General features: G+C 50.2%; 1 protein-coding gene and 1 long non-coding RNA gene across 11 annotated transcripts in view; one reads left to right on the top strand and one right to left on the bottom strand.

Annotated features, from left to right (window-relative positions):
- Positions 1–8,285, bottom strand: part of LOC143514334 (uncharacterized) — a 50,130-nt gene that overhangs the window by 37,115 nt on the left and 4,730 nt on the right. For all 9 annotated transcript variants that reach the window (XR_013130830.1, XR_013130829.1, XR_013130828.1 and 6 more), the window contains exon 2: positions 7,844–7,912. The gene's annotated coding sequence lies outside the window, so the exon portion shown is untranslated. The remainder of the gene's footprint in view (positions 1–7,843; positions 7,913–8,285) is intronic.
- Positions 2,145–8,285, top strand: part of LOC143514337 (uncharacterized) — a 13,434-nt gene continuing 7,293 nt past the window's right edge. Inside the window, exon 1 of one of the 2 annotated variants that reach the window (XR_013130832.1) lies at positions 2,145–2,376. This is a non-coding gene — a long non-coding RNA (uncharacterized LOC143514337). Of the gene's footprint in view, positions 2,377–5,730 lie in introns of those variants that run through there. The other variant, XR_013130831.1, reaches the window with a different exon arrangement.

Here is an 8,285-nt window from a genome sequence, read left to right as displayed (position 1 = left end):
ACCCTGTGCATGGCTGAATAAAACGTCACCCAGCTAAAAACAGCACACTGTTACGCTTTTCATGCACAATGGTGTGGAAAAGGACAGCACACTCTGTTAACCTTGTCTAACCCTAACTTAACCCCGTCTAACCTTAATCCTGTCTAACCTTAACCCTGTCTAACCTTAACCCCATCTAACCTTAACCCTGTCTAACCTTAACCCCGTCTAACCTTAACCCTGTCTGTCTCATTCTCTTTGTATCTTTCATTTCTCTCCATCCAGATGATTCAGGACACTTTAAGAGACTGGTATCTGTGTGTGTGTATGTGTGTGTGTGTTTTCTTTTGTGAAACCAGACAGGTGCCCTTCAGCCTGTTACCTGTCACAAAACAGGCCCCAACCTGTCCAACACCACGAGGCAATGACACCAGTCTCTCTCCACACACACACACACACACACACACACACACACACACACACACACACACATGCGCACGCACCACACCACACACACACACACACACACACACACACACACACACACACACACACACACACACACACACACACACCACACACACACACACGCACACGCACACACACACACACAGTCAGTCACTGTCTTTATCGTTTATGAATTGCCTGATAGTCATTTGCCTTTGGCAAACATGGTTAGGTCAAGCTTAGCTAGCAGCTTTGTGTGAGTGTTATTATTCTCTTTTTCTCTCTCTCTCTCTCATTCACTCGTGTCCACCATTTAACACTTTTCAAAGTTTGGTTTGAGATCCAGTCGGTTCTGCAGTTACAAAAACACCAGCACCGCTCACTCTGAGGCTCCATGTTGGCTGTAACCTCTGAGCAGCTCATTGCTGCAGCTCCCTGGACCCCAGGCTGAGTGGACCTCACCAGGACCTCCAGAACCCTGCAGGAAACGCCGTGAGCTGCTGGCGTCAGGCAGCCCACACTCCAGCCATAACCAAAACACACACACGCACGCACACACACCCTCACGGCCTTAATGTCATTACGGAGCCATGCTCATGCCGGCCAGCTTACGGAGCCATGCTCATGCCGGCCAGCCGTGTGACGGAGATGAGGACCAGCACAGGAACATGAATGCAGAGAGTCCATTAACCAGAGCCCCAGATGGCCCTGACTGAAGACACTCGTGTGTGTGCTCCTCGACCCCAACACACGCACGCACGCACACGCTCTTCTAATGGTCCTGCCTCTGTGTGGACCCTTCGGCGGGTGTGTGGGGGGGTCCATAGGCCAAACAGAAGCGTGGCTCTGTCTCCGTGTCTGCGGCGAACAGAGGACTCCTCTCAAAGAGACCCGACGGCCGCGAAAGCCAGACTAACGCTAACAAGGTTAAACCCCGCTGCAAAAGAGTGACTTTTTCAATCAGCCAGATTTGTGTTTCTGCCTGCGCTGTAATTAGCTTTTCTACGGGACTTGGGGTGGGTGGGGGGTGTGGGGGGGCAAGAAAAGAGAGGAAGAGAGGCGAGGAGGAGGAGAAGGAGGAGGAGAAGGAGGAGAAGATGAACGGGTGACAGAGAGAGAGAGATGACACTGGGGAGCATTGTAGTGTCTCTGGGATTGGGAGGAGTTAATCTGATTAGGTGCTCGTGTCAGAAGGCAGATTAGCATTCATGGCAACTTTCTACTCTCTGCCAGACAATGGGCTTAATTTTTTTGAGGCCTCTACTTCTCTCTTCTTCTCTCTCTCCTCTCTCTCCTTCTCTCTCCTTCTCTCTCCTTCTCTCTCTAATCTCTCCTTCTCTCTCCATCTCTCTCTCCTTCTCTCTCTCCTCTCTCCTTCTCTCTCTGGCTCTCTCCCCTTCTCTCTTAGTCTCTCTCTTCCTCTCTCTCATTCTCTCTCTCCTTCCCTCTCTCTTCTCTCCTTCTCCCTTACTCTCTCCTCTCCATTCTTCTCCTTCTCTCTCTCCTTCTTTCTTCCTCTTCCTCTCATTCTGTCTCTCTGAAGTATCCACCCAGTCCACAACACCCAACCCAGAACATTCTCCAAAGGACAGTGTGGATGTCACCATTAAATGTGATTAATCCCTGCAGGGGCGGTGCAGAGTTTAGCCTGCAGTGTTAATGTGGGCGTCTACATGTCCCTGATCAGGTGTTAAAGTAGCTGGCATTTCCAGCTGAGCTGTGGTCCAGTCAGAAGGTCCTCAGTCCATAACTCACACTGCTGTTTAAGGCAGTCTCACTGCTGTGTTTGCCCACCTGTGGCTTACAGTTTCGGTGGACTGGATTCAGAACCCGATTGGCCTGCTGGCCCTTAGGGATGTCCTGAAAGTGCCCGGTGGCCTCCATGCCGACTGTAACCGTGGAGACGTTGAGGTATGACGGGACGAGGCGGGTCGGCTGTGAGTGAATCAGGTAAAGATCAGGAGGAGTCTGAAGATGTGGTGAGAGCCAGTGACACACGCACAGAGGGGCTGATTTAGAGGACAGCTTCTGCCTGGCTGTTTGGCTACTCTGTGTGTGTGTGTGTGTGTGTGTGTGTGTGCATATGTTTTGGAATGTGTTTGTGTGTTTGTATATCTTTGGACATGTGTATGTGTGTATGTTCATTGCATTTGTCTGTGTATGTTGTGTTTGTCTATGTGTGTGTGTGTGTGTGTGTGTGTGTGTGTGTGTGTGTGTGTGTGTGTGTGTGTGTGTGTTGGGAGGGGGAAGAATCTTTGTCCCTCTCTTCTCTGTTTGTTTAACCAGAGGCCAAGACAGGAAGCCAGCCCACACAACTCTGCTGTGCCCATGGCAACGCCTCTGTTGACTGTGGTACATTTAGCCTCAAGCTCAGGAGGACAGGGACTGTGTGTGTGCGTGTGTGTGTGTGTGTGTGTGTGTGTGTGCTGTGTGTGCATTTGTTTGAAATGTGTGTGTGTGTGCTGTGTGTGTGTGTGTGTGTGTGTGTGTGTGTGCATCTGTGTGTGTGTGTGTGTGTGTGTGTTTGGAACTTCGTGTTAGTGTGGGTGTGTGTATGTCTTTTTTGTGTATAATTGGAACTATGTATCTGTGTGTATGTATGTGTGGTGGGGGTGGTGTGAGTATTTAAAAGTTGTTTATATCTGTGCGTGCCATTTCAGTGAAAGATTGAACTCACAAACAAGAATTGGCACCTTCAGCAAACCAGCAAGAATACTGGCTACTACACTGACAAGGCAAATCGTTGGCTGCCATAGTGACACAGACCGCTGAGAGGCAGCTGCTACCCACCAGAAGCAGTGGGAGACCGATCACTACTGTCTCCAACGTCCTGACATTCTCTCCATCACACACATATGTCCTGACATCCTCACCATCACACACGTGTGTCCTGACATCCTCACCATCTCACACGTGTGTCCTGACATCCTCACCATAACACACGTGTGTCCTGACATCCTCACCATCACACACGTGTGTCCTGACATCCTCACCATCTCACACGTGTGTCCTGACATCCTCACCATCACACACGTGTGTCCTGACATCCTCACCATAACACACGTGTGTCCTGACATCCTCACCATCTCACACGTGTATCCTGACATCCTCACCATCACTGAGGTTGTTCTCACAAATGTTTGGATGGAGACTGAGTGTAGGAGACTGGTGTAGGAGACTGGTGTAGGAGACTGAGTGTAGGAGACTGGTGTAGGAGACTGAGTGTAGGAGACTGGTGTAGGAGACTGAGTGTAGGAGACTGGTGTAGGAGACTGAGTGTAGGAGACTGAGTGTAGGAGACTGAGTGTAGGAGTCTGAGTGTAGGAGACTGGTGTAGGAGACTGAGTGTAGGAGACTGAGTGTAGGAGACTGGTGTAGGAGACTGAGTGTAGGAGACTGAGTGTAGGAGACTGAGTGTAGGAGTCTGAGTGTAGGAGACTGAGTGTAGCAGACTGAGTGTAGGAGACTGAGTGTAGGAGACTGAGTGTAGGAGACTGAGTGCAGGAGACTGGTGTAGGAGACTGGTGTAGGAGACTGAGTGTAGGAGACTGGTGTAGGAGACTGAGTGTAGGAGACTGAGTGTAGGAGACTGGTGTAGGAGACTGAGTGTAGGAGACTGAGTGTACGAGACTGGTGTAGGAGACTGAGTGTAGGAGACTGAGTGTAGGAGACTGAGTGTAGGAGTCTGAGTGTAGGAGACTGAATGTAGCAGACTGAGTGTAGGAGACTGAGTGTAGGAGACTGAGTGTAGGAGACTGAGTGCAGGAGACTGGTGTAGGAGACTGGTGTAGGAGACTGAGTGTAGGAGTCTGAGTGTAGGAGACTGGTGTAGGAGACTGAGTGTAGGAGACTGAGTGTACGAGACTGGTGTAGGAGACTGGTGTAGGAGACTGAGTGTAGGAGTCTGAGTGTAGGAGACTGAGTGTAGCAGACTGAGTGTAGGAGACTGAGTGTAGGAGACTGAGTGCAGGAGACTGGTGTAGGAGACTGAGTGTAGGAGACTGGTGTAGGAGACTGGTGTAGGAGACTGAGTGTAGGAGTCTGAGTGTAGGAGACTGGTGTAGGAGACTGAGTGTAGGAGACTGAGTGTACGAGACTGGTGTAGGAGACTGAGTGTAGGAGTCTGAGTGTAGGAGACTGGTGTAGGAGACTGGTGTAGGAGACTGAGTGTATGAGACTGAGTGTAGGAGACTGAGTGTAGGAGTCTGAGTGTAGGAGACTGAGTGTAGCAGACTGAGTGTAGGAGACTGAGTGTAGGAGACTGAGTGTAGCAGACTGAGTGTAGGAGACTGAGTGTAGGAGACTGAGTGTAGGAGTCTGAGTGTAGGAGACTGAGTGTAGCAGACCGAGTGTAGGAGACTGAGTGTAGGAGACTGAGTGTAGGAGACTGAGTGTAGGAGACTGGTGTAGGAGACTGAGTGTAGGAGACTGAGTGTAGGAGACTGGTGTAGGAGACTGAGTGTAGGAGTCTGAGTGTAGGAGACTGAGTGTAGGAGACTGAGTGTTGGAGACTGAGTGTAGGAGACTGAGTGTAGGAGACTGAGTGTAGGAGACTGGTGTAGGAGACTGAGTGTAGGAGACTGGTGTAGGAGACTGAGTGTAGGAGACTGGTGTAGGAGACTGAGTGTAGGAGTCTGAGTGTAGGAGACTGGTGTAGGAGACTGAGTGTAGGAGTCTGAGTGTAGGAGACTGAGTGTAGGAGACTGAGTGTAGGAGACTGGTGTAGGAGACTGAGTGTAGGAGTCTGAGTGTAGGAGACTGGTGTAGGAGATTGAGTGTAAGAGTCTGAGTGTAGGAGACTGAGTGTAGGAGACTGAGTGTAGGAGACTGGTGTAGGAGACTGAGTGTAGGAGACTGGTGTAGGAGACTGAGTGTAGGAGACTGAGTGTATGAGACTGGTGTAGGAGACTGAGTGTAGGAGTCTGAGTGTAGGAGACTGAGTGTAGGAGACTGGTGTAGGAGACTGGTGTAGGAGACTGAGTGTAGGAGACTGAGTGTAGGAGACTGAGTGTAGGAGACTGAGTGTAGGAGACTGGTGTAGGAGACTGAGTGTAGGAGTCTGAGTGTAGGAGACTGGTGTAGGAGACTGAGTGTAGGAGACTGGTGTAGGAGACTGAGTGTAGGAGACTGAGTGTAGGAGACTAAGTGTAGGAGACTAAGTGTAGGAGACTGGTGTAGGAGACTGGTGTAGGAGACTGAGTGTAGGAGACTGGTGTAGGAGACTGAGTGTAGGAGACTGGTGTAGGAGACTGAGTGTAGGAGACTGGTGTAGGAGACTGAGTGTAGGAGACTGAGTGTAGGAGACTGGTGTAGGAGACTGAGTGTAGGAGACTGAGTGTAGGAGTCTGAGTGTAGGAGACTGAGTGTAGGAGACTGAGTGTAGGAGACTGGTGTAGGAGACTGAGTGTAGGAGACTGGTGTAGGAGACTGAGTGTAGGAGACTGAGTGTAGGAGACTAAGTGTAGGAGACTGAGTGTAGGAGACTAAGTGTAGGAGACTGAGTGTAGGAGACTGAGTGTAGGAGACTGAGTGTAGGAGACTGGTGTAGGAGACTGAGTGTAGGAGACTGAGTGTAGGAGACTGGTGTAGGAGACTGAGTGTAGGAGTCTGAGTGTAGGAGACTGGTGTAGGAGACTGAGTGTAGGAGACTGAGTGTAGGAGACTAAGTATAGGAGACTGAGTGTAGGAGACTAAGTGTAGGAGACTGAGTGTAGGAGACTGAGTGTAGGAGACTGGTGTAGGAGACTGAGTGTAGGAGTCTGAGTGTAGGAGACTGGTGTAGGAGACTGAGTGTAGGAGTCTGAGTGTAGGAGACTGGTGTAGGAGACTGAGTGTAGGAGACTGAGTGTAGGAGACTGAGTGTAGGAGAATGGTGTAGGAGACCGAGTGTAGGAGACTGGTGTAGGAGACTGAGTGTTGGAGACTGAGTGTAGGAGACTGGTGTAGGAGACTGGTGTAGGAGTCTGAGTGTAGGAGACTGAGTGTAGGAGACTGAGTGTAGGAGACTGAGTGTACGAGACTGAGTGTAGGAGACTGGTGTAGGAGACCGAGTGTAGGAGACTGGTGTAGGAGACTGAGTGTTGGAGACTGAGTGTAGGAGACTGAGTGTAGGAGACTGGTGTAGGAGACTGGTGTAGGAGACTGAGTGTAGGAGACTGAGTGTAGGAGACTGGTGTAGGAGACCGAGTGTAGGAGACTGAGTGTAGGAGACTGAGTGTAGGAGACTGGTGTAGGAGACCGAGTGTAGGAGACTGAGTGTAGGAGTCTGAGTGTAGGAGACTGGTGTAGGAGACTGAGTGTAGGAGACTGAGTGTAGGAGACTAAGTGTAGGAGACTGGTGTAGGAGACTGAGTGTAGGAGACTGAGTGTACGAGACTGGTGTAGGAGACTGGTGTAGGAGACTGAGTGTAGGAGACTGAGTGTAGGAGACTGGTGTAGGAGACCGAGTGTAGGAGACTGAGTGTAGGAGACTGAGTGTAGGAGACTAAGTGTAGGAGACTGAGTGTAGGAGACTGAGTGTAGGAGACTGGTGTAGGAGACTGAGTGTAGGAGTCTGAGTGTAGGAGACTGGTGTAGGAGACTGAGTGTAGGAGTCTGAGTGTAGGAGACTGGTGTAGGAGACTGAGTGTAGGAGACTGAGTGTAGGAGACTGGTGTAGGAGACCGAGTGTAGGAGACTGGTGTAGGAGACTGAGTGTAGGAGTCTGAGTGTAGGAGACTGGTGTAGGAGACTGAGTGTAGGAGACTGAGTGTAGGAGACTGGTGTAGGAGACTAAGTGTAGGAGACTGGTGTAGGAGACTGAGTGTAGGAGACTGAGTGTAGGAGACTGGTGTAGGAGACTGAGTGTAGGAGACTGGTGTAGGAGACCGAGTGTAGGAGACTGGTGTAGGAGACTGAGTGTAGGAGACTGAGTGTAGGAGACTGGTGTAGGAGACTGAGTGTAGGAGACTGAGTGTAGGAGACTAAGTGTACGAGACTGGTGTAGGAGACTGGTGTAGGAGACTGAGTGTAGGAGACTGAGTGTAGGAGACTGGTGTAGGAGACCGAGTGTAGGAGACTGAGTGTAGGAGACTGAGTGTAGGAGACTAAGTGTAGGAGACTGAGTGTAGGAGACTGAGTGTAGGAGACTGAGTGTAGGAGTCTGAGTGTAGGAGACTGAGTGTAGGAGACTGAGTGTAGGAGACTGGTGTAGGAGACTGAGTGTAGGAGACTGAGTGTAGGAGACTGGTGTAGGAGACCGAGTGTAGGAGACTGAGTGTAGGAGACTGAGTGTAGGAGACTGAGTGTAGGAGACTGGTGTAGGAGACTGAGTGTTGGAGACTGAGTGTAGGAGACTGGTGTAGGAGACTGAGTGTAGGAGACTGAGTGTAGGAGACTGGTGTAGGAGACTGGTGTAGGAGACTGAGTGTAGGCTCACCAAGGCCTGTCTGGCTCCTCTGGTCCACAGAACTGCTCTGCTCACAAACGTGAAGTAACAGGACGGTACCTGGAGAACACAAGCCACGAAGCTTAAGAAATGCTTGAATATATGTTTCAAACAGCATAATTATGAGAACATGTTGATACTCACACAATAACCAGCCACAAACACTCACACATACCCACACACACTCACACATACCAACACACACATACCAATACACAAACATTCACACATTTCACATGCTTCTCAAGGGGGATTACTGTCATTCATTTTCAGTGCAAAGTTACAACAATGCAACTAGCACCCCCCAACACACACACACACAACATTAAAAACAAATAATACTCTCTTTCTCAGATGCCTCTGTCTCTCTCTGTCTCTGTCTTTCTCTCTCTCTGTCTCTCTCTCCCTCTCTCTCTCTCTCACACACACACCC

This window comes from Brachyhypopomus gauderio, chromosome 5, assembly GCF_052324685.1.
Source record: "Brachyhypopomus gauderio isolate BG-103 chromosome 5, BGAUD_0.2, whole genome shotgun sequence".
Lineage (NCBI taxonomy): Eukaryota > Metazoa > Chordata > Actinopteri > Gymnotiformes > Hypopomidae > Brachyhypopomus > Brachyhypopomus gauderio.
Note: the sequence above shows the minus strand (reverse complement) of the source record. Positions and strands in the feature narration are given on the sequence as shown.